The sequence below is a fragment of the Zeugodacus cucurbitae genome, chromosome 6 (assembly GCF_028554725.1).
Source record: "Zeugodacus cucurbitae isolate PBARC_wt_2022May chromosome 6, idZeuCucr1.2, whole genome shotgun sequence".
Classification (NCBI taxonomy): Eukaryota; Metazoa; Arthropoda; class Insecta; order Diptera; family Tephritidae; genus Zeugodacus; species Zeugodacus cucurbitae.
In genome coordinates, this window is record NC_071671.1 from 54,515,472 (window position 1) to 54,539,412 (window position 23,941).

A 23,941-nucleotide genomic window follows, 5' to 3' on the forward strand; every position below is an offset into this window, starting at 1 on the left:
AAAGTGTACCGAAGATATCTATAATATTTGTTTTCCTATGAGTAGATCAAAACGATTAAAAACGTTACCAACGTCTTTATCCATACGAGATGTGTTAAAAACATAACCGGATGTTGTTGAAAAAAAAGTTAATCATTCGTTTATATTAATATTGGAGCCTACAAAATAGTCCCCATTCGATATTATGCCAACGTTTCTTCTAATTGTCGAAACACTTCTCACTCGATATATGGGACAGCCTTTCGCTCTTTGAGCGATTTCTCGTAGTCTTGTAAAATGACGGTCTTTAAGATACTCTTTACTTTTAGAAATAGGAAAAAGTCGCATGGAGTCATGTCTGGCGAATATTCACGAATAAACAAAAAATTTTGAGTTCTCAAAAAATTAGAATCATCAATGAATAAACCTTAGCGGTTTCTACAGACTAATCAATGCGTACAGCTGAAAATTTTAACGAATTTCAGGAACATTTTTATCAGATAATAAGAACAAGTTTGACAGTTCGACTCTAGGTGATATAATCAAAAGCGTGACCAACGTCCGAGTTCGTCTTTGGATCGTATGATAAAAAAATAACCCGAAAGTTTTCAGTGAATTTCACAATATTTAAAAGGCAAATATTTATCGACGGATCTGATTCACATTTGGATTTCATATTAAATATCCCATAAATTTTATTTATTTTATCTGCTTAATAAATATGAATGATTACTGGGCATGTTTTTAATGTATTTATTTGATATGGCTGACATGGTCAAATTCAAAGATGATAATTGGCAATAAAACAATTCCGTTTAAATGTGGTGACGAGTGTCGACTGGCAGTAGAATAGACTTCAGTCGATTGAGACATTTATATTTAATTTTGATATTGTGTAACATGATCGACAAAACTAAAAAATGTCTTACAATTGAACAATTTTTGTCGACAAATGAGCGGTTGGAAAGTATTCATATTCGATGGTTGAGCGAATGATCGACAATTGCAATAGCACCAGTAGTCGATTATCTACAGTCAGTCGACACTCGTAATAGGGGTGACAGTTTGATAAAAGTATCTCACATGTTGTCAAACATAAAACAATTAAAAATGCCTGGTTCTGTTAGTCTCTATTCTATTCTCGCAACATGTTGCACAGAGTATTATAGTTTTGTTCACATAACGGTTGTTTGTGTCACCAAGAAATAAAAGAGCTAGATATGGGGTTATATATATATAAATGATCAGGATGACGAGTGGAGTTGAAATCCGGATGTCTGTCCGTCCGTCCGTCCGTGCAAGCGATAACTTGAGTAAAAATTAAGATATCTTAATAAAACTTGGAACAAGTATTCCTTGGCACCCTTTGGAAAATGGGCAAAATCGGTCCACTGCCACGCCCACAAAATGGCGAAAACCAAAAAATATACGGTGTCATAACTAAGCCATACATAAAGTTAAGAAAATTAAATTTGGAACATGGGATCGCATTAGGGAGAGGCACATTTGGATGTATTTTTTTTAAAGTGGGTGTGAACCCACCTAATAAGGTATTTGTATATAACTCGCAAACCAATAAATTTAAATAAACTTTCTGCAGCCGTTTCTTTTAGCCATTTCCTTATACAGTCAAAAAATGAAAGAAATCGGATAATAACCACGTCCACCTACAAAGGTTATGTTGAAAATTACTAAAAGTGCGATAACTTACTAACGAAAAACGTCAGAAACACTAAATTATACAGAAGAAATATCAGAAAGAAGCTGTAGTGAAGTTAACAAAATGGAAAAAAGGCGTGGCGTCGCCCACTTATGGGTCAAAAACCATATCTCAAGAACTACTCGACCGATTTCAATGAAATTCGGTATAAAACATTTTCTTGACACCCTGATGACACGGGTGGAATATTGGAATTGGTTCACAACCACGCCTACTTCCCGTATAACTCAATTTTTAATTCCATCTTATTTCTACACTTTATAATGTAAACATAAGGAACCGATGAAGATAGCGGAATAAAACTTTACACAAATACCTTATATCATCTATGGCTTCACTTGTGGAGAATTTGTCGAAATCGGACCATAACTTTTCAAGGCCCCGGATATCGAACATGAAGAACTCCGCTCCTAAGTATACATTTTAACATAACATAAGGGTAAATCTCTCAAATAATTTAATGTAATTCAGTGGAAAGTCTTTTCTTCTAATAGTGTGTCACTGTTCCAAAAATTATTGAAATCGTGCCATACCATCTCCTAGCTTCCATATACCTAATTATAAGTTTTTCAAAAATACGGTGGGCTTTATTCCACATATGTGTATTGGTGAATATGTGAGATATTTTAGCAAAATTGAGTGAGCATATAGTCTTGTGCATATATAGTGTACCTTGCTGGTGAAAATGAGTGAAATCGGTTCAGGAATTACCTCAGTCCCCATATACTATTTATGATAATTTTCGTTATTCTATTGAACTTTATGTAGAAGATATGGGTCGAATTGTGTTATCTTTATAAAATTACATCAATAAATGGCGAGAGTATAAAATATTCGGTTGCACCCGAACGTAGTCTTTCCTTACTTGTTTGCTGACGTTTTATAATTACGAAATGTCGTCTTAAAAATAAACAAATTTAGAACGACAGCTAGAAGTGAATTCCCTTAAAATTACTGATGAGTTTATGACTGCTTGGCGTAATTTAAAAAATCAGTCTCAGCACTGAAATCCTTTTTCAATGGTTTTTAAAATATGAAACAATTTGTATCGGCGTAAGACATATCATGAGATGAATCTAGTCTTCATCACATCATTGGCAAAAGTATAATTCAAGAATCTACATGACATTTCCACGTAACATGGATTCATTCGACAGCCCGTGTCAGATATAAAATATGTTGAGGTAATGTTAATACTGAGATTGGACTTATTCGGCTATAGTGGTATAGTTTGAATGAGCAAATGCTGGCATTTGAAGCTGTCTTTAATTTTATTTAGCAAATCAATTTTTCTTCACGATGGAGCCTCAACACTTTTCGCGATTTTGGTAACAGGTTTGAGCACAATGACACCAAGATTAATTTCCCAGTAAGAAACTGTAGCAATTGAGTTTTTGAGAGTAATACTTCAGTGTTTCATTAAATCTTATCATCTGTCTGTGTTACATAAGTTAATCTCAACGTATATTTCTATGGTAGTTGTGAAATCATAAACCGTGTCTTTTTCATATTTTATTTTACATTTTTATCTGTGTTTGCCCCTGATAATCATTGTTTCATTTATTAGTTTAAACCACATTTCCTTTCCGGTTTTGAGTAACAGAGGTTCAATTTCCGACCCCAAATTACTCATGGATTTCTATGGAGTACTTAATATTAATAATTGAATTAATTATTCAAAATATTAGCGTCTAATTTAAATCTAATGTAATAAAAAAATATTATTTCCTATTACAACTGATAATACTAAGGTTACGATTTTCAGAAATTCTTTAACCAAACACATTTTTGAGTTCTGAATTATACAACAAATATGATAAGAAGTTATATTCAGTTTTATTCCCAAAAATTTTACAGTTACTATATACTTAAGTACATCTCTATCAATCATAACCTGCCTGCCTGTCTACCAAATCTTCTACTTTCCAAACTTTTATTAAGTTTCTCCATTATTATTATTGTTTCAATTTGTAAGTGTAAATTCAATAATTTTTATTATGTGGAGGCTGGCGTGGCAATTTATTTGACAAGAAGTTGCAAGTATGTTACAAGCTACAAAATTATGCCACCATCACTCATGCCAGAGACAGAGACAGCGATGACGAACGAAAAGTTTGCAAATTTCAATAAGAAACACACGGCCAATTCCTCTAGACAATTCTTCCCGAATTGCCTGTGTCAGCTCGAATTGTATGCGGTGATGTGTTAACACAAGTAAGTAAATGCACTCAAATGTTTGCTGATTTTATTTCGCGTGCCGCAGATGCCAGGCGAGTAAGTTTTGCACCCACGCCACCCAAACACTGTTACCGCTGCAATCACCAATATAACCAATTTAGCAAGGCCACACTGTCACACTGAAGAAAGGTACTGTAGCACATTACGGCATTACGCGAAGAGAAACTTTCCAAAACTCCCGTCCGGAGTCAATGTCGAAGGACCAAGTTTACGCAACACCATACCAAGTTTTCAAAAAAACAACTTCCACACGCCTCGGAGACGCTTGAGAAAACCTCGAATATATATATAGTGACAACAACAATATGCCAGCAGTCACCTTTTCGGCGGTCTCCAAAAACGAAAACCGATTGTGTCAACTCTGTGTGTGTAGGCAAATAAAATTCGAAACGCAGACACTAAATCCACAAAGTCCAATTGAAAAGTTTTCGTGGAAGTAAAAAGCGAGGCGTACGAGAGTTGGTACGAGAGAGAGAAAAAGTTGACGTTAAGGAAATTATTGCTTGCGGCACACAGTCGCAGCGTAGCGTTAGGCAGGTGACGGCAGCGGAAGCAGGACGCTTTCCTTCGACGGCCTGATGGCAATTCGCCAGCGAGAAGCAATTAAATTTCTTAATCGTCGCGGAAACTGGACGCATCAATGAATTTCTTCGGTTATAAGCTCATATTTTCTTTAGTTGTTTGTTTGTGTATGGAAAGTTAAAGTGTGGTCACAGCTGGCTGGTGGCATTTGTCATTGCTTTATTGCTGTTGTTGTGGCAAATGAAATATATATTGCCTAAACGAAATTGCAAAAATTTCTGGAAATATGCAAATCTCGACGCGGAAATTTATTGAAATTTCGGTATTTACATAATCGACGGGAAAAGTAAGACACGCTTGCATAATTTTATTAAAAACTCGAAGGATAAAGCAACTGTAGATAAAGAGAGCAGAGCATGCAGCTGCGGGGAAATTAATTAAAAAATTTTGCTGGAAGATATACAGTTATTAGATATTTTAGTTTTTATTGCTGTAAAGTTATTGTGATAGAACAACTGTCTGGCGGAACGGAACTGACTGTCGTAGGAGCCTTGTGGGTGATTTTTCTAACCTTATACCCAACCTTACACCAGGAATACTTTTTAATACCTTCACTCAGATTTTTATATAATATATTTAAAGGAGTTACATTGAAACCTCGAATTCACTAAAGGACGATCATTATTAGAAGATGAAGAGGGATTCATGTCAGGTATACACTCGGAGGTGTCAGCTGACTCTAAATAAACCTGTCAAACTCTACAAATAATATTTAGATTTAGAAAGAGTTTATTCAAAAGGCTCTCCTCTTGGACCACTTTTCCCAACCGAGTTGATCTTACCTCGCTATTTATTAAACGGCTGAGTATTGTTTTCGAACTAAAGGGCCACAGTTGTAAACATAAGTTACTATGACATAAGTTACATTAACTTGACTTAAACCCCAAAGAGTATGACTGAAGTCATTTTCAGAACTACTATCGCTATTGCCAAGTCGGCCGTATATTTTGATGATCCCGAAACCATTGTATAAATACACTGGAGGACGATCGTTATTAGAAGAAAAGTTTAGGAAACCAGCGTGATAGTCAAACTCTCCAAATGACATTTATATTTCGAAAGAGTGTTTTATGAAGACCCTCTACTTGGACTACTTTTTCTTCACTTCTTATAAAACGTGGAGTGTTGGTATTTAACTAAAGGGTGGTAGCTGCAATGATCCGTCAGAATAGATCATCGATTTTACGTAACACCCAGAAAGAAGGCTGAAGATGTTTGCAAAACCTTCTTTCAAAATCGATGGAGGACTCGGACCCAGAACTGGAATTGGACCTCTAATTGAAAGTATCTCGATTAATAAAATAATTTCTTTCGAATTTAGACAGATTTCGGACGGATTTTATATCAAACTATGTCTCAGAAAAAAAAATTTGACCGAAATAACTTTAACAATTTTGAGGAATGTTCCCGAGTCGACAGTCGGATAAAATCAGGATTCATACCGATCACTCAGAGATAATTCTCTAGGAAGGTAATGAGTTACTCAGCGAACACTGAATTATAAGATATTATTCATGGGCATCGTATTGAACAAGTAAGAATTAAAGATTTGAACTGGGTGCAAGTGAGGATAACGACAATTTTCCAGCCATGAAATACAAAATTCAGTGTAATTTTTTACTAAAAGTAAGAGCATTCTGGATACCTGGTAGATAAGAGAATAGATCATCAAATTAGCGGGCTTTTCGAGTGAGCGGGCTTATAGTTTCGCTTTCAAAAGTACCCAAATCCGTAAACAAACAATTCCATTCCGTAACCACTGCGGCGTTAGGAGAAACTTAGTATAATTAGGTATATTAAAAGAATAATAAGACTTTTTCTTATTCTAACTTATTCTGTCGACAAAAATTATTTGAAAACAAGTAAAAAATGGCTAAGTTCGGGTACAACCGAACATTTTATACTCTTGCAATTTATTTAGAGATTTACCTATATTTTCGGTGAAAAATTACCCTTAGGCACTGGGTTCTTCATATTTGATATCAGGGGCCATGAAAACTCATGATTCGATTTTGAAATTTTTTCCACAAGTGATGTCACAGCTCAAATACAGTATTTGTATAAAGTTTTATTTCGCTATCTTTATCGGTTCCTAATGTATATATTATAAAGTGAACGAATCAGAAGGATTCAAAATTGAGTTATATGGGAAGTAGGAGTAGTTGTGAACCGATTTCGCCCATATTCCACCAGTGTCATCAGGGTGTCAAGAAAATAGTATATACAGAATTTCATTGAAATCTGTCGAGTAGTTCTTGAGATATGGTTTTTGACCCATAAGTGGGCGACGCCACGCCCATTTTCCATTCTGTAAAAATTTCTCAGTGCAGCTTCCTTTTGCCATTTTTTATGTAAAATTTTGTGTTTCTGACGTTTCTCGTTAGTGAGTTAACGCACTTTTAGTCATTTTCAACCTAACTTTTGTATGGGAGGAGGGCGTGGTTATTATCCGATTTCTTTCATTTTTGGACTGTATAAGGAAACGGCTAAAAGACTGCAGAAAGCTTTATTATTTATATAGCTTTATTGGTTTGCAAGATATATACAAAAAACCTCTTTGGGGGCGGGGTCACGCCCACTTTTCCAAAAAAATTACATTCAAATGTGCCCCTCCCTAATGCGATCCTATGTTCTAAATTTTATTTTCATAACTTTATTTGTGGCGTAGTTATAGCTCTTTATGTGTTTTTGGTTATCGCCATTTTGTGGCCGTGGCAGTCGTCCGATTCCCCCCATCTTCGAACTTAACCTTCTTATGGTGCCAAGGAACACGTGTTCCAAGTTTCATTAAGATATCTCAATTTTTACTCAAGTTACAGCTTGCACGGACGGACAGACGGACGAACGGATTTGAACTTCACTCGTCACCCTGATCACTTTGGTATATATAACCTTATATCTAACTCGTTTATTTTTAGGACTTACAAACAACCGTTATGTGGACAAAACTATAATACTCTCTTAGCAACTTTTGTTGCGAGAGTATAATTATAGTAAATTGAGTTTCAATGTTCGACATTGCGAAACTCTAATAATTGCTACAATGCTTTAATGGTAATTACTTCGCAAGAGTCAGATAAATAGTTAACATAAATCAGCATAAGTCTTAAAAGAAATATTCTATAGAAATCGACTTAATACATTTAGATAAAGTTAATTCCTTGTTTTAAAATAATTATTGTGGCTCCTGTGATATTTTTTCTGCTTTAAACCCCTAAGAAGACTTCAAGAGTGGACTGAAGTCGTGAAAATAAATTCGATAAAGAACTGAAGAGCCTTCCTGGGCAAGAGGTCTATACAGAAAGCTTGCCAAGTCTAATTCTTTTCATTCTAGTATTGACTCAAAACAAGTCAAATTGGTAGGCATTTTAATAGTACGAATCTGATTCTTTAAAATTTCATTGAAATGGTAAAATTAATATCACTAACTAATTTGCTTAAAATGAGAAATAATTCACCAACTACTTGCTCAATTGCGTCAACATTCAATCAGCACAAAATCAACAATTGCCTTTTAACAATTTTATTATGTACTTGCATTTCTGCACAGCCAAAATGATGTGCAAACTTTAACAAATCATTGAATCGTTAGCAGCTGCGCGTTCGACATGAAATTACAAAAACAAAAAACCAACTAACTACAACTGATAGTGAAAAATTATAACTCAATCTGTGAATAGTTTGTGGGCGTTTGCAAAGCGAAAAAGTTTCCAGCAAAATGCTGCGAGAACAAATTTAATTAAAATGAAATTCAATTTGAAAGGCAAATTAGCAAAAAGTAGCAAGAAAACAATGAAACAAAATTTGAAATTTTTCAAGAACTTACCATTTATATGCTGACTGAAGACAGGCGTATAAGAGATGGCTGATTTTTTAGCGCTGCGTGTTGTTGTAGTGCGTTTGCAGTAATTTTGAATTGTAGTATGGGGTGGCTAACTCGTTGACCCCCAAAAACACGAACATCTCAAACGATTGCCTTTTAGCTACGCGTCATTGCTTGAATATTTCCACTTTTGTTTTTGTTTTTTCTTCCACTCCACTCTATTAGCTGAAATGAAATTTTCGCAAGATTTTATTGCTTATTTGTTAAATGGTTTGAAAAATTTAATCAAGCGTGTCTGTTTGATATGTACGCCAATGTACTCGTAAAGGAAACGGAAATGGAAATGGCGCAGATTACGAAAGTACGTGTGTAAGTGTTAGTGGCTTTCACTTTCTTTACTATGAATTTGTTATTGCTGTTATTTTGGAGGTTATGTGCGCTGGATTATGGCGTTGAAATTTCATTTTAATTTCACCTGTTTTACGCACACAAACAATACAAAATGAAAGTAACAACAGTGAGGTATGAAAACTGTTAGCTACTTTGTTGCTAGAGCATAACTACAACAACAATGGTGTGTAATAACTATTAACCCAGTATACAATTTCAGGTCAACGACCCTCCAACCTTCAAATAGAGATATTTTCGGGCGTTTAAACCACATACACACCGAAAATCTTTACGTCTCACTTGCTTTATGAATTAATAAAAGCGCTTGGCAATTGCAAAAGCATTTTGCGCAAGCTGCTTACAACAAACAATTATTATGTTTTTATCACTGAAACGCGCCACGCAATATTTTGCTTGAACTTATTAAAAATTTTTACAACATATTTAACAAGAATTTTCACTTTATATGCAAACATATGAAACACTATAAACAAAATTTAATGGCAACAATGTGTGTGAGAGTGTTGCAGCAACATTTACGCACACATGTTTATCTACATATTTACATATGAGCACACCTTGCATGTTGTTTTATATTGTTGTTGTCATGGCGCCTGATGGCTGAGAAAATTGGCACAAGATGTCATCGAACGTCTCACTGCTTGCCAAGCTTTTCTATTATATAATATTTTGTAAGCAGCGTTTATAGGTGTATAGGTATATAAACATACACATGTGGCTGAATCGTCGACTCCTGGCCGATTGCTGAAGAAGGTGTTGTGAAGTATGCACACAAACACAAAGTAGTCAACATTGTGGATATTAGCAAAATGTGCAGAGATGCACAGATTTTAGGAACGAGAGAAAAAGTTAGTCAGCTGCTTATAAAGAATTTGATCTTCTTGATGCTATTCGGCAAATAGAGATACAAGGGAGCACTATGGTCTATCTCTTTTTGTAACTCATCTTAGTTGTAACCAAAATTGTATCTGAAATAATTTTTATATTAATTGTTTATAGACTATTATGTGTTTATAAACTATTTTCGAAAAACTATGTGCGAAAAATATATTCGAAAATATTTCGAAATTATAAGAAAATAATTTCAATACGTAAGAATATGAAACATTTTTGTATAGGAACTAAATTCGAAAATAAGATATTCGAAAAATATATATTCGAAAATATTTCGAAATTAGAAGAAAATAATTTACAAAAAATATTATATGAAAAATTTGTGCATATCTAACTTCGAAAATATATGTTCGAAAAATTTATATTCGAAAATATTTCGAAATTATTAGAAATTTTTTTAATGAAATTTTCCATATTTTCGAATAACTACACAGTTTATCAAACAATTTATCAAAACTAACCTTCCATTCACTAACATTTAAATATTTCGAAATTAGAAGAAAATAATTTACAAAAATGATTATATGAAAAATATGTGCATATAAACTACATTCGAAAAAAATATTTTCGAAAATATATCGAAATAATAAAAAATATGATAATATGAAAAATATTTCTTTCTAAGTTATCTTCGAAAAAATGTGTTAGAATGAAATGTATTCGAAATGATAAGAAAATAGATAATATGAAAAATGTAAAATAAATAAAAAATTATAAATAATAAAATGTATTCGAAAATACATATGTATTTCGAAATTAAAAAAAAAAATTAATAAGATAATAAAATGACAAATATTTGTATATAAACTATCTTCGAAAAAGATGTTCGAAAAATATATATTCGAAAATATTTCGAAATTAGAAGAATATAATTTACAAAAAATATTATATGAAAATTATGTGCATATAAACTAACTTCGAAAATATATGTTCGAAAAATGTGTATTCGAAAATATTTCGAAATTATTAGAAATTATTTGTTATGAAATATTTAATATTTTCGAAGAACTACACAGTTTACCAAACAATTTATCAAAACTAACCTTCCATTCACTAACATTTAAATATTTCGAAATTAGAAGAAAATAATTTACAAAAAATATTATATGAAAAATATGTGCATATAAACTAACTTCGAAAATATATGTTCGAAAAATGTGTATTCGAAAATATTTCGAAATTATTAGAAATTATTTGTTATGAAATATTTAATATTTTCGAAGAACTACACAGTTTATCAAACAATGTATCAAAACTAACCTTCCATTCTCTAACATTTTCCTTTGACTGCAGGCGACTGCTTACGCATATGTATTATCCCCTTAAATGGAGACACCTGCTGGTGAAAATTAGAAAAATAATACCGTTTAGAATATGTAGGATAAAAACAAGAAAATACAAAAAAACAACAAGCAGCACAAAATACAATATTCGCCCAGCGCGCGAAATATAAACGTAAATGTGTTTATTAAATATGAAAACGGTGCTATGAAAGACTGTCAAATTAGCTTTTGCCCTCATTTCGCTGTGCGGGAAAGTGCGCGACAAATAATAAAACAACAGGTGTGCACAAATCAGGCGAAACGAATGTGTTTTGACGTCTTATTAAATTTTTTCTGCGACGCTTCGCTTGTTTTCTTTTTGCGATATTTTTACAACGGTTTATGTTTGCTTATATTTTATATTATATAGAAGTAGGTGAAGAAGCAAATCATCACTGATTGAGGGTGTGTAGCTATTAAATATAAAATGCGCACTTTTTGGGTACAAAATTACACGGAAAAATATATTAGAATTGTGATTGTTTTTTAGACTTATGATGAAATGGAAGTGAGTGGGTACATATGGGTATGAGGAGAGGGTGAGATATGTGGAAGATGATGTAAAGCTGAGGATAGGTTATTTTCGGATCTTACGAAATTAGAAATTCTTTACTATATATTCGACAAAACTTATTTCCAGTGAGACCGTAAGTATTTTGTATAAAGAGATGATATCGATATACCATATTAAACCAAGCTTTTGCTTCTAGTTATTTGAGCGTAGTAGTATTCTATATCTGAATTGCTATTCTTTCGGATGAAACCATCTTAAGCGATTATACTATTTGGATGATAGGCAAAAAATATGAAATATAAACTAGTTTTTTTTCGGAAAATCTGAGATTTCATGACTTAACAACTGAATGCCTAAGTTGATATAAGGGGTTCTATTTTCAGGTAAAAAAAATTTGAATTGAGAAATGGTAGAATTCTTTACACTATACGACAAATATAATTTTTCTGTGTATTGAATAAAACTTGGACCAATATTTTTCGATATTTACATTTTTTATTTTTTCGAAGATCAAACATTCACCATTCATAGCCACTGCCATATAAGCCGTCCGTCCGTCTGTGCAAGCCGTAACTTGGGTAAAAATTAAGGTATCTTGACGAAACTTGGCACACTTGTTTCTTGGCACCATAGGAAGGTTGTTTTCGAAAATGGGAAAAATCGGACCACTGCCACGTCCACAAAATGGCGAAAACCGAAAACACATAAAGTGCCATAAATAAAGCTATGGAAATAAAATTTGGTATGATGGATCGCAATATGAAGGGGTATATTTGGATGTAATTTTTTTGGGGAAGTGGGCGTTTCCCCGCCCCCAAATAGGTTTTTTGTACATATCTCTCAAACCAAAAACCTATATAAACCAAACATTCTGCAGTCGTTTTTATAGACACTTCTTAATACAGTCCAAAAATGAGAGAAATTTGATAATAACCACGCCCACCTCCCATACAAAGGTTAGGTGGAAAATTACTAAAAGTGGGTTAACTCATTAACGAAAAATGTCAAAAACACAAAATTTTACAGAATAAATACCAGAAAGAAGCTGCACTAAGATTTTTTGATAAAATGGAAAATGGGCGTGGTTCCGCCCACTTATGAGTCAAAAACATATCTCAGGAACTACTTGACAGATTTCAATGAAATTCGGTATATAATATTTTTTTGACACCCTGATGACACGTGTGGAAAATGGATGAGATCGGTTCACAACTGCGAAAACTTTCCATATAACTCAATTTTGAATTCCATCTGATTCCTTCACTTTATAAGATATACATTAGGAACCAAAGAACACAGCGAAATAAATATTTACATAAGTACTGTATATGATCCGTGGCACCACTTGTGAAAAAATTTTCGAAATCGGACTATAACTTTTCAAGGCCCCGGATATCGAATTTGAAGAACTAAATCTCTCAGATATCTTAATTTAATTCAGTGGAAATCTTTTTCTTCTAATAGTGTGTCTCTGTATCGGAAATGGTTAAAATCAGGTCATAACTTCCCCTAGCTCTCATATACCTAATTATAGAATTTTCAAATTGGGTCTAATTGCGTGTTATCTTAATAAAAATTGATCAATAAATAGCGAGAGTATAAAATGTTCGGTTGCAGCCGCACTTAGCCTTTCCTAACTTGTTGATTAGATGAGAGGTTTTAGGGTGAGTAGAACATTAGTTTAGTATGTTCTCATGAATTTAAATTAAATGCGGTGCAGACTGTAACCTTAGCTGAGCTCAAGGGCTTTTCATTCGCATTAAAATTTTTTTCAGTAGAAGATCTTGTTGTTTACAACCCTGTTTAAGCTGTTAGGCGTTTGATAATATTACGATAGCTGAACCTATTTTTGTTGATTAATCTGGGTGACTATCCATAGAAACATATTTGGAAATAAGATGTTAGACGAATTATTATTTGATGGATATATATCGAGGAAAATATCTTGGGTCAACATCAAGTATCGTATCTGTAATAACTGAGGAAAAAAACAAAAACATTAGAATTATTTCTAAATTCGTTCAAAACTCCAGGCAAATCAGAAAATAACAACTGAGTATCTTGAATTCACAATAAAAGCTTGGTTTAGGGGTATGAGCCTCAGAACACTTAAAGTAACCACGAAAAAATTGTATTGACATTAAACATTTTGCATTTTGTTGTTATTGTTTTTAATGCTTGACACGTCGTCAACAGTATTAATTTCACATTTGCAAACATTTCCTCAAAGGTAGAGATGCGCTTCCTTTTGATAATTAATGACAGTACTTAAGCAAAAATATTTAAATGAAGGGTCTTTATCTAAATACATGTATAATTGTCAAAGGAAATTTATATTATTTACTCAAGTACACATATCAAAGAAAATAGAAGCATAAGCAAATATAATACATTCACCGAAAGTTACATACAAACATACACTTAAATTGAGCTTAAAAGAGCATAAAGAGATTGATGCCACAGGCATCCAGATGAAAAAAAAAAAATAATACATATACATATTTGGATGTGTGTATGTATGACATATAATAAATATATTCCCATATAGACATGTTATATATCTGAGTATGTGTATATATATACCGTTATGTAGCTATTTACGAACGCATGAGGCAAAATAGAAGTCCCTCTGCAACTCCTACACCTAAAGAGCTCTGTGTGTCTGCAATCTCATTGGAATTCACACCACAAGCCACAGTTAGCTAACGGCAGTTGCCTGCCTGACTGACTGCCTGCTGCTAAGCAAATCCTTAAGCACTTATAAGGTAACTTTTTACAATCAATTACCGCAGATAGATCCGAGTGTCGGTGTTGCAAAAACATTTAAGATGCAACACCATCAACACTCGAGATGTCAATCAATGAGCTTGAGCTCTTAATACTACACCAATACACGGATGTATGTATGCGGTACAAGAGGGAAACACTTAACTGTAGAACACAACGGTAAATACACACAAGTCTACTTCGGCTGCTTTGGTCCTACTGCCGTTGCATTAATTCTCTCGCACACATGTTTACTTCTGAGTAACTGTTTTCTTAAATCACACGTGTTTAGCTGTCAGCTGGCGTACAAATTGAATTATGTTGTTGTTGGTATGTATGTATATAGTGAATAGCAAATATAGATGAATATACTCAACTTACTGTGGCATTAAGTTGCTTTTATTGACTCCGTAGATGCGATGCCTGTAATGTCACTGATAAGCGAGTAAATGATTATGCCAAATTTGATTTGATTCGATTTGCGCTTCAATCAACTCGACATTACGCAGCACCAGCGACAGCAACAACAAACAACAATAAAATCAACAACAAAATCATTAACGCGCATTATTCGAGTTGTGTGCAAATTTGACTTAGACAAATGACTCTAATGCTCTCACTTTGATTCGAGTAAATTCCTCAGAAAAATCAACTGCAGCTGTTGAAAATATGTTTCACTCCCACACACACACACATTTGATTTAATAAGAACACTCCATATGTGTAGAAGTGTTTGTGCCGGAGTTGTTGATTTGAAGAAATATTGCAAAGAGTTTCGGGTGCAAATTCGACGGTGTGAATTGAGCTGGAAAATATTCAAAATATTAACAATATGATTTAAATTAGGTGTATTAGATGAATTTTAATTTCCTTAGTGGAATCATGTGTCTTATTAGAGGACTTGGTAAACATTTTAAGTTGTTCAAATTAAATAAGATATTCTCTAATGATGCTTGTTTCTTAATATCATTAATTGTTCAAAAAATTTTCTTTCAAGTTTATAGAAATATTCTTAGATATAGATTAATTCTTAGTTATCATAGTTCTTAGTTCCTGTTTCAGTTTGTAAATAGTCCATTACTTAAGAATGTTGAATCTAGATAGTTCTAAATACATATAATAAAGAAATTTAAATTATGTTCTGATTGTTTTTGCTCAGCTGTTTCAAGTAAAATAAAAAAATCAATTTCAATAAATATTTTGCAACATATTTTAAATCCGATAGATGGCGCTCGAGTAAAGATATTGTATTAATTGTTGGATTCAATCAATCGTTGACTGAAAATAAATTTTTCACCTATTAAAAAGGGGGGATTTCGAAATTGAATGACCTTTATCAAATTTTTATTTACCTAAAGTCATACTTAATAAACATATAGGAAATGGATAAGATATTATATATGCCGACCAAATACTGAGACGACCAACATAGTGAGTAGAATCGTAGACATAACAAAAAATTACCGAAGGATAAACGTTACATACGATAAGGAGTATTCTTAAGCAAATCTAAATCTCTCGGTATTAACAACAATGATCAAAAAGTTGTTCGAATGGACGAAAGCGCTCCGATGCTGTAACCGCTGGTGAGGAAGAGTAAGACCTCCCCTCCGTTGGGACAGACCAGGTGGAGAATGACGTGACTTCACTTGGTATCACCAATTGGACTGCCCAAACTGCCAAAAGGAAGAATGAATGGCGCGCTGTTGTAAACTCGGCTATAACCGCGTAAGCGGTGCCTACGTCAATTAAAAAGAATCAGTTTCTCTTTCGGACTACTCATGGTATTTATTACTTCTATATGTTTACTGATTCAAATGTGCCTAAATTTATAATATTTGAACAAATAATAAATTATTCAATTCTGGGCCAAGTGGAAACATTTCCTGGTGTTTTTGGTACCTGGACTTCTCCTAAATCCTAAATCGAATTTATTTTTATGAATTAAAAAGGATCGAGGAGGAGAGACTGATAACATTATTTAATCTAAAGTATATTAGGCCTTCAACTTTGCTTCCGCCGTTTTTTTTTTGTAAATTTAAGGTTTTTTTTTGTATAAAAACGGTTAAAAAATGTTATTCAAAATATTGGCAGTCGCTAGCTACTACTTTTGACCATCTTTCTGGCAGCATGCGTATTCCGTGCAAATATAAAAGAAAGTAAATTTTTTTGGTATAAACGTTTAAGATAAATAATATCAACAATTAGTACACAAATCTTTTATTGCAGTTATATATATATATTTGGCGTAGAAACCGCTTTAAGCGATTATAGCCGAATCCACCAGAGCGCGCCACTCGTTCCTCCTTTTTGCTTTTTGACGCCAACTATAAACACCAAGTGAAGCCAGGTCACTTTGCACTTGGTCTTTCCACCGGAGTGGAGGTCGTCTTCTTCTGCGGCTTCCTCCAGCGGGTACTGCATCGAACACTTTCAGAGCTGGAGTGTTTTCATCCATTCGTACAACATGACCTAGCCAGCGTAGCCGCTGTCTTTTTGTTCGCTGAACTATGTCAATGTCGTCGTATAAATCGTACAGCTCATCGTTCCATCGTCTGCGGTATACGCCGTTGCCAATGTTCAGAGGACCATAAATCTTACGCAAAATCTTTCTCTCGAAAACACCAAGAGTTGTCTCATCGGATGTTGTCATCGTCCACGCTTCGGCGCCATACATCAGGACGGGAATAATGAGCGACTTGTAGAGTTTGATTTTTGTTCGTCGAGAGAGGACTTTACTTTGCAATTGCCTACTCAGTCCAAAGTAACACCTGTTGGCAAGAGTGATTCTGCGTTGGATTTCAAGGCTGACGTTGTTGGTTTTGTTAACGCTGGTTCCCAAGTAGACGAAACTATCTAATACTTCAAAGGAATGACTATCAACAGTGACGTGGGATCCAAGACGCGTGTACGCTGACTGTTTGTTTGATGACAGGAGATATTTCGTCTTGTCCTCATTCACCACCAGACCCATACGCTTCGCTTCTTTATCTAGTCTGGAAAACGCAGAACAAACGGCGCGGTTGTTGCTTCCGATGATATCAATATCATCGGCATACGCCAGGAGCTGTACACTCTTGTAGAAGACTGTACCCTCTCTATTTAGTTCTGCTGCTCGTATTATTTTTTCCAGCAATAGATTGAAGAAGTCGCACGATAGTGAGTCACCCTGTCTGAAGCCTCGTTTGGTATCGAACGGCTTGGAGAGGTCCTTCCCGATCCTGACGGAGCTTTTGGTGTTGCTCAACGTCAGCTTACATAGCCGTATTAGTTTTGCAGGGATACCAAATTCAGACATCGCGGCATAAAGGCAGCTCCTTTTCGTGCTATCGAAGGCAGCTTTAAAATCGATGAAAAGATGGTGAGTATCGATTCTTCTCTCTCGGGTCTTTTCCAATATTTGGCGCATGGTGAATATCTGGTCCATTGTCGATTTTCCAGGTCTAAAGCCACACTGATAAGGTCCAATCAGTTCGTTGACGGTGGGCTTTAATCTTTCACACAATACGCTCGACAAAACCTTCTATGCGATATTGAGGAGACTTATACCACGGTAATTGGCGCAGATCTCCCTTATTATGTTATATATGTGCATCTAATTACCCTCTTCTAGCTCTCATTGGAACTATCCGCTAACCACAAAATAAAGATGAAAATTAAAAACAAGACAAGACAAGTTCTTGATATAGTTCAAGAATACCATAGGAACTCGAAACTCGATGGCTGACTGTTGCCCCAGCATTCAGAACACCTCCGGTGAAGAAGTTCTTTTGGAAATTCCATGGAGAAATAAATGTCAAAGTTATCGAAATAGAAACATATATCAATAAGTTTTAGATAATGTGAAAGAAGAGCTACTCCCCACTGATTCTAAACTTTCCATATTTATGTCTCGTATATATGTACATATGACCAATGTCCGACAGCAATCAATTTAAATTTATTTGAAAAACTTTACAGATAAATAGAAAAAACCATATATGGTTGAGTTGTTGCAATCGACATTTCATCCTATTTTTTTAACGATATTCTTGTTACATGATAACTTTTAATAAAAGCTGAGGTAACCCTGTTGACGTGGTTTTGCAAATGTTTTGCGGTGACATAACCTAGCTTTTCTCATAATATTTCTCCATAAAATTCTTTCATTTCCATACAGAAACACCAAGTATGAACAAAAACGTGTAGTTGGTTACTAAAAGACACCCACAATATATTTATTTACTCACATGCACGTGCATTACACACGTGAGAGAAAAGTGTTTGGCAAATTTAAAATTCAGTTGGTATTTCATTTTCGGCAAATGTGGGCCAACTATGATGCAACTTTTTAATGGAATAGAGCATAGAAAAGAAATACACAACTTTATGTGCTAATTGGCTACACTGGTGTGGCATTTTAAAAGCTTTTCCAAGCCAAAGTTGGGCAAAAATGGTTTCTAGGTTAGTTTTAGTACATTTTGAAAATCTCCATATGACAATTCAGGTAGTGGCTTTTGCGAAAGTTGGATTTTGTGTGACACTATGCTTATTAATGAGTAAGTTAGCAATGAGATATACAATGTAATAAATTATCTCTTTATGGTTTAACTTTATACTTAAATAGATTTTAATTCTATATTTCAAGAATTAATTAAGAAATGTGATTCTACTTTAATTTTTAGATTAGCACATTGCACAGAAGATTTTGTTGTATCTAAAGAAGATTATTAATATTATATTTCTCAAGAACTACTCAAGTGATCTTGATGAAATACTTTTTTGAAATAATTACTCGTTTTCTTCAGGCATTTCCATATACAGTTATACAGTCCAAAAATGGAAGAAATCGGATTATAACCACGCCAACCTCCCATACAAAGGTTATGTTGGAAACAACTAAACATGCTTTAATTCGATAAGAAAAACCACCAGAAACCTTAAATTTCATTATAAAGATGGCACAGAAGAGCTGCACTCAAAACCCACCCACTTATGGGGCAAAAACAATATCTTCGAAACTACTCGACCAATTTCAATGAAATTCTGTTTATAGTATTTGCTTGGTATCCCAATGATATGTTGTGAAAATAGTCCAAATCGGTTCACAACCACGTCTACGTTCCATATACAAAAATTTGAAATCGATCTGAATCGTTTACTTTACAATATATAAAGTAAGCACTAGTGAAGATATCGTAACAAAACTTTGCAAAATTACTACATTTAAAGATTGGCATCGACCTTCTAAAAATCGCCAAAATCGGGCTATAAGGATTCAAGGTCCCATATATCGAATATGAGGACCTCAGAGCTTCTAATAATTTTTTTACCGAAAATATAGGTAGGTCACTTAGATATTTTGAAGAAGTTCAGATGGAATAATTTTCTTCTAATAATATGTCTCCGTGTCAAAAATGAGTAAAATCGGGACATAACTTCCCCTAGCTCCCATACACCTAATATTAGAGTTTTGAAACATTCAATGGATTTTATACCATATATATGTCGAATATGTGGGCCAAATTGTGTATTATATAATATAAATAAAATTAAATAAATAAATTGCGAGAGTATAAAATGTTCGGTTTCACTCGAACTTAGTCCTTCCTTACTTGTCATTTGCTTTCTCCGTCCAAATTCTAGTTTAAAATTTGAACTAAACATTATTTTATTATATTATTTTTCATTTCATATAATCCTACTAAGTTTTGGTAGAGTTTCAAAAAATTTCAGTCAACCCTAATAAAGTGTTTTTACATTAATTATTAACATATGAGCAAAAACCGCACTTTAAATTCCACTGAAATAGCTATTCAAATAGATTTTGTCGAAAACTATAGGCTTACAAAACAAAGTAAGAGTGCTCATTTTAACAAGGTTGTCAGGAGAAAATCGTTTGTTTTTAAAAGTGACACGACATATTATTTTCTTGATAAATCTCTTAACTAAAATTAAGAAATCATTTAGTTGCTTTTCTAAAACATTTATTTTTTTAATGTAACTGCTCTCAGTTTAAAATCAAATTTATATTCTCAAGCCTGATTGATTTTATAAAATAATTAAAATAGTCTTCATTAGAATATAATTTTTTTGCAAGGAGCCGTCGATGGAGTGGGAGCAGTTATCAAACGAAAAGTCTAGCAGATAACGAAATCCAAAAATGTTTATACCCGAGGACAACATTTTCTGAAAAAACTGTATTTCACATTCATAATACTATTTTCATTTCATACTATAGAATTTTTGTTGTGTTTCTCGTTGGATATTAGTTAAAATAAATAAATAAATACATTTACTACTTTTTTTAGCCATTTTATTGGACTTGTTGTTAAATAATTTCATATTATAACAAAATAAACAACATCAATATTATGATGGAAAAAAATGTCCCGTGCGAATGTGATTAATAATTAATTAAAACAAGTAAGGAAGGGCTAAGTTCGGGTGTAACCGAACATTTTATACTCTCGCAATTTATTGATGTAATTTTATAAAGACAACACAATTCGACCCATATATTCGGCATAAAGTTCAATAGAATAACGAAAATCATCATAAATAGTATATGGGGACTGAGGTAATTCCTAAACCGATTTCGCTCGTTTTCACCACCAAGATACAACGTATCGAAGACTATACGCTCACTTAATTTAATATTACTTATAATTAGGTATATGGGATCTGGGGGAAGTTATGACCCAATTTTTACCATTTCAGGTACAGAGAGAAACTGTTATAAGAAAAAAATTCAGAGGGAATGAATTACATTAAAATATCTGAGGGATTTACCTATATTTTCGGTGAAAAATTAACCTTAGGCACTAGGTTCTTCATGTTCGATATCAGGGGCCTTGAAAAGTCATGGTTCGATTTTGACAATTTTTCCACAAGTGATGTCACAGCTCAAATACAGTATTTGTGTAAAGTTTTATTCCGCTAGCTTCATTGGTTCCTTATGAATACATTATAAAGTGAACGAATCAGATGGAATTCAAGATTGGGTTATATGGGAAGTAGACGTAGTTGTGAACCGATTTCGCCCATATTCCACCCGTGTCATCAGGGTGTCAAGAAAGTGTTATGTACCGAATTTCATTGAAATCGGTCGAATAGTTCTTGAGATATGGTTTTTGACCCATAAGTGGGCGACGCCACGCCCATTTTCCATTTTGTAAAAAAATCTCAGTGCAGCTTTCTTCTGCCTTTTCTTATGTAAAATTTGGTGTTTCTGACGTTTTTCGTTAGGGAGTTAACCCACTTTTAGTAATTTTCAACCTAACCTTTGTATGGGAGGTGGGCGTGGTTATTATCCGATTTCTTTCATTTTTGGACTGTATAAGGAAATGGCTAAAAGAAACGACTGCAGAAAGTTTGGCTTATATAGCTTTATTGGTTTGCGAGTTATATACAAAAAACCTATTTGGGGGCGGGGTCACGCCCACTTTTCCAAAAAAATTACATCCAAATGTGCCCCTCCCTAATGGGATCCTATGTTCCAAATTTCATTTTCATAACTTTATTTATGGCTTAGTTATGACACTGTATAGGTTTTCGGTTTCCTCCATTTTGTGGGCGTGGCAGTGAACCGATTTTGCCCATTTTCGAAAGCAACCTCCTCAGGGTGCCAAGGAACATGTGTTCCAAGTTTCATTAAGATATCTTAATTTTTACTCAAGTTATCGCTTGCACGGACAGACGGACAGACGGACAGACGGACGGACAGACATCCGGATTTCAAATCTACTCGTCATCCTGATCATTTATGTATATATAACCCCATATCTAACTCTTATATTTCTTGGTGACACAAACAACCGTTATGTGAACAAAACTATGATACTCTGTGCAACAGGTTGCGAGAGTATAAAAAAACTATACATTATTTTTGGATGAAATTCATACCATCTTTAAAGGCCATCAATGCGCAACATTTTACAAACAAAAACATTTGAATATTGCCTCACAATTCGCTGAAATCGCCGTTTGAATCGTTGTCCCAAAAACGACTTCCATTTTTTGTCCCGTGCGAATGCCTTGGTTTTTTGCAATTATCTTGAAAATGAAAACCGTTCCAAAATCAACCTTAACACTAAATGTAGAGCTAATGAAGAGCTATTAAAATATCCTACTGTCAAAATTTAAAAAAACATTTTAGTTCATATTTTATTTTAGTTGAAAGGTGTACGATTGTACCGTTCGACATGGCGCAAATGTTGTTCTAAGAAAATAATTTTGTAAAAAACATACACATTTCTCATCTCACATTTAGCAAGCGTTCATATGTACGAGTATATATGTATTTCATATAGCATGTTACTCCCGAAACACATTTCTCTGCTCTCACTCTTGCTGTCATTTTGTGTAACTGCAGTAAGCAGCGCAGTCGATGATTTTTGCACTTCATTCTTTTTGCTAAGAAAACACTTATTATTACTAAATAAACACTTTTTAATACTCTTAAACACTTTTAATTATTGCAAATTACAATTTTTAACACTTTTTAAGGCAAATGACATAAAATATAACAAACTCCGCACTCCTGAAAAAAGGCAACCGTAACTATTGTGCGCTAATATGTAACTGACCAGCTGAACTAATTATGGGAAAGCAATTAAAGGAAAGGGTTATTTCTTGGGCATCATGATGAATTTAGTTAAATGGCGAACTAATTAGCATCCAAAAGTATGCAATAAAAGCTCTCTCAATCTAATCATCTAATTAAGTAGTGGGAAATTTACAAAATAAATCTGTGCAACTATCAAAAGGTGTGAAATAGTAAATACTTAATAATATTTTGGAAGTACTAAATCCGGGTGGAGTCGAAACGTTTTCCTATTAATGTATTGCAGATTTGAAAAAAATTACTTATATAGAATATTTCAATACTATCGAAGATCAAACCTTTTCGTTAGTCAGCTAAGCGAAACAAAGAGATATTTTGCTAGCACCTATTTCCAATATTAAAAAAAAAAATATTTAGAGAACATTTAATACTATATGCGTGAAGTCTAGGCTCAATAGACCTTAACTATTTTGGGATAATTATGTTGTACAGATGAGTACAATAGCATTAATCAATCTGAATGACCAACAAAAAAAACTTGAATTTTTAAAGTTGATAAACACAAAGAATATTCCGATGAACTTTTAGGACAATATTTAATTTCTATCGATAAATATTAATAATGAAGTTTGGTCGCAGGTATTCAGAGAATAAATCAATTGCTGAGAACATATGTAGTCTCTAACACACATAACTTTCGGGAACATCTATAAAGTACGATATTTATCAAACCACAAAGTTAAGAAATGAAAGAGATGAACAAGTCCTTTAGTAATCGATCGTTCAACCGTCTCTTAAGTCAAATCATGGCATGATGTTTTTTGAGGCACGTAAGGACGAACAGATCACAAGAGATATGATCTGAGTGAGAGAAAGAGAGCTATGTTTATATTTTTTATTTGACAAGCAACTCATTTATGATATCTACTCGATGTGTCTTTTATAAATGTTATATATCTATGCTTGCATAGTTTCACTGCTGCGAAAGGTCGGGGCTCAAGTCATAAAAGCTAATACATAAATTTAAATCCTCATAGTTAAGGGAGCATGAAAAGGAGACTTCCTCGATTCGTTAGTCAGATAACTCAAAAACTATTTTGTAGCTCTTTCATTAATTTTGAAAAAAAAAAAAATACCAGAGCTAAAA

At 33.6% G+C, this 23,941-nt stretch overlaps 1 protein-coding gene and 1 long non-coding RNA gene across 3 annotated transcripts in view; one reads left to right on the forward strand and one right to left on the reverse strand.

Moving 5' to 3' along the window:
- Positions 1-8,573, reverse strand: part of LOC105219210 (gamma-1-syntrophin) — a 149,409-nt gene extending 140,836 nt beyond the window's left edge. The window contains exon 1 of the mRNA XM_054233649.1: positions 8,346-8,573. The gene's annotated coding sequence lies outside the window, so the exon portion shown is untranslated. The remainder of the gene's footprint in view (positions 1-8,345) is intronic.
- Positions 8,574-11,020: 2,447 nt separating this feature from the next.
- Positions 11,021-13,137, forward strand: LOC105218051 (uncharacterized). Of its 2 annotated transcripts, XR_008471854.1 has the most exons (4): positions 11,021-11,374; positions 11,460-11,616; positions 11,680-11,866; positions 11,993-13,137. It is a non-coding gene; the product is annotated as an uncharacterized LOC105218051 (long non-coding RNA). The 2 variants fall into 2 exon arrangements; XR_008471853.1 differs by having other exon boundaries at positions 11,680-13,137.
- The last annotated feature ends 10,804 nt before the right edge of the window (positions 13,138-23,941 follow it).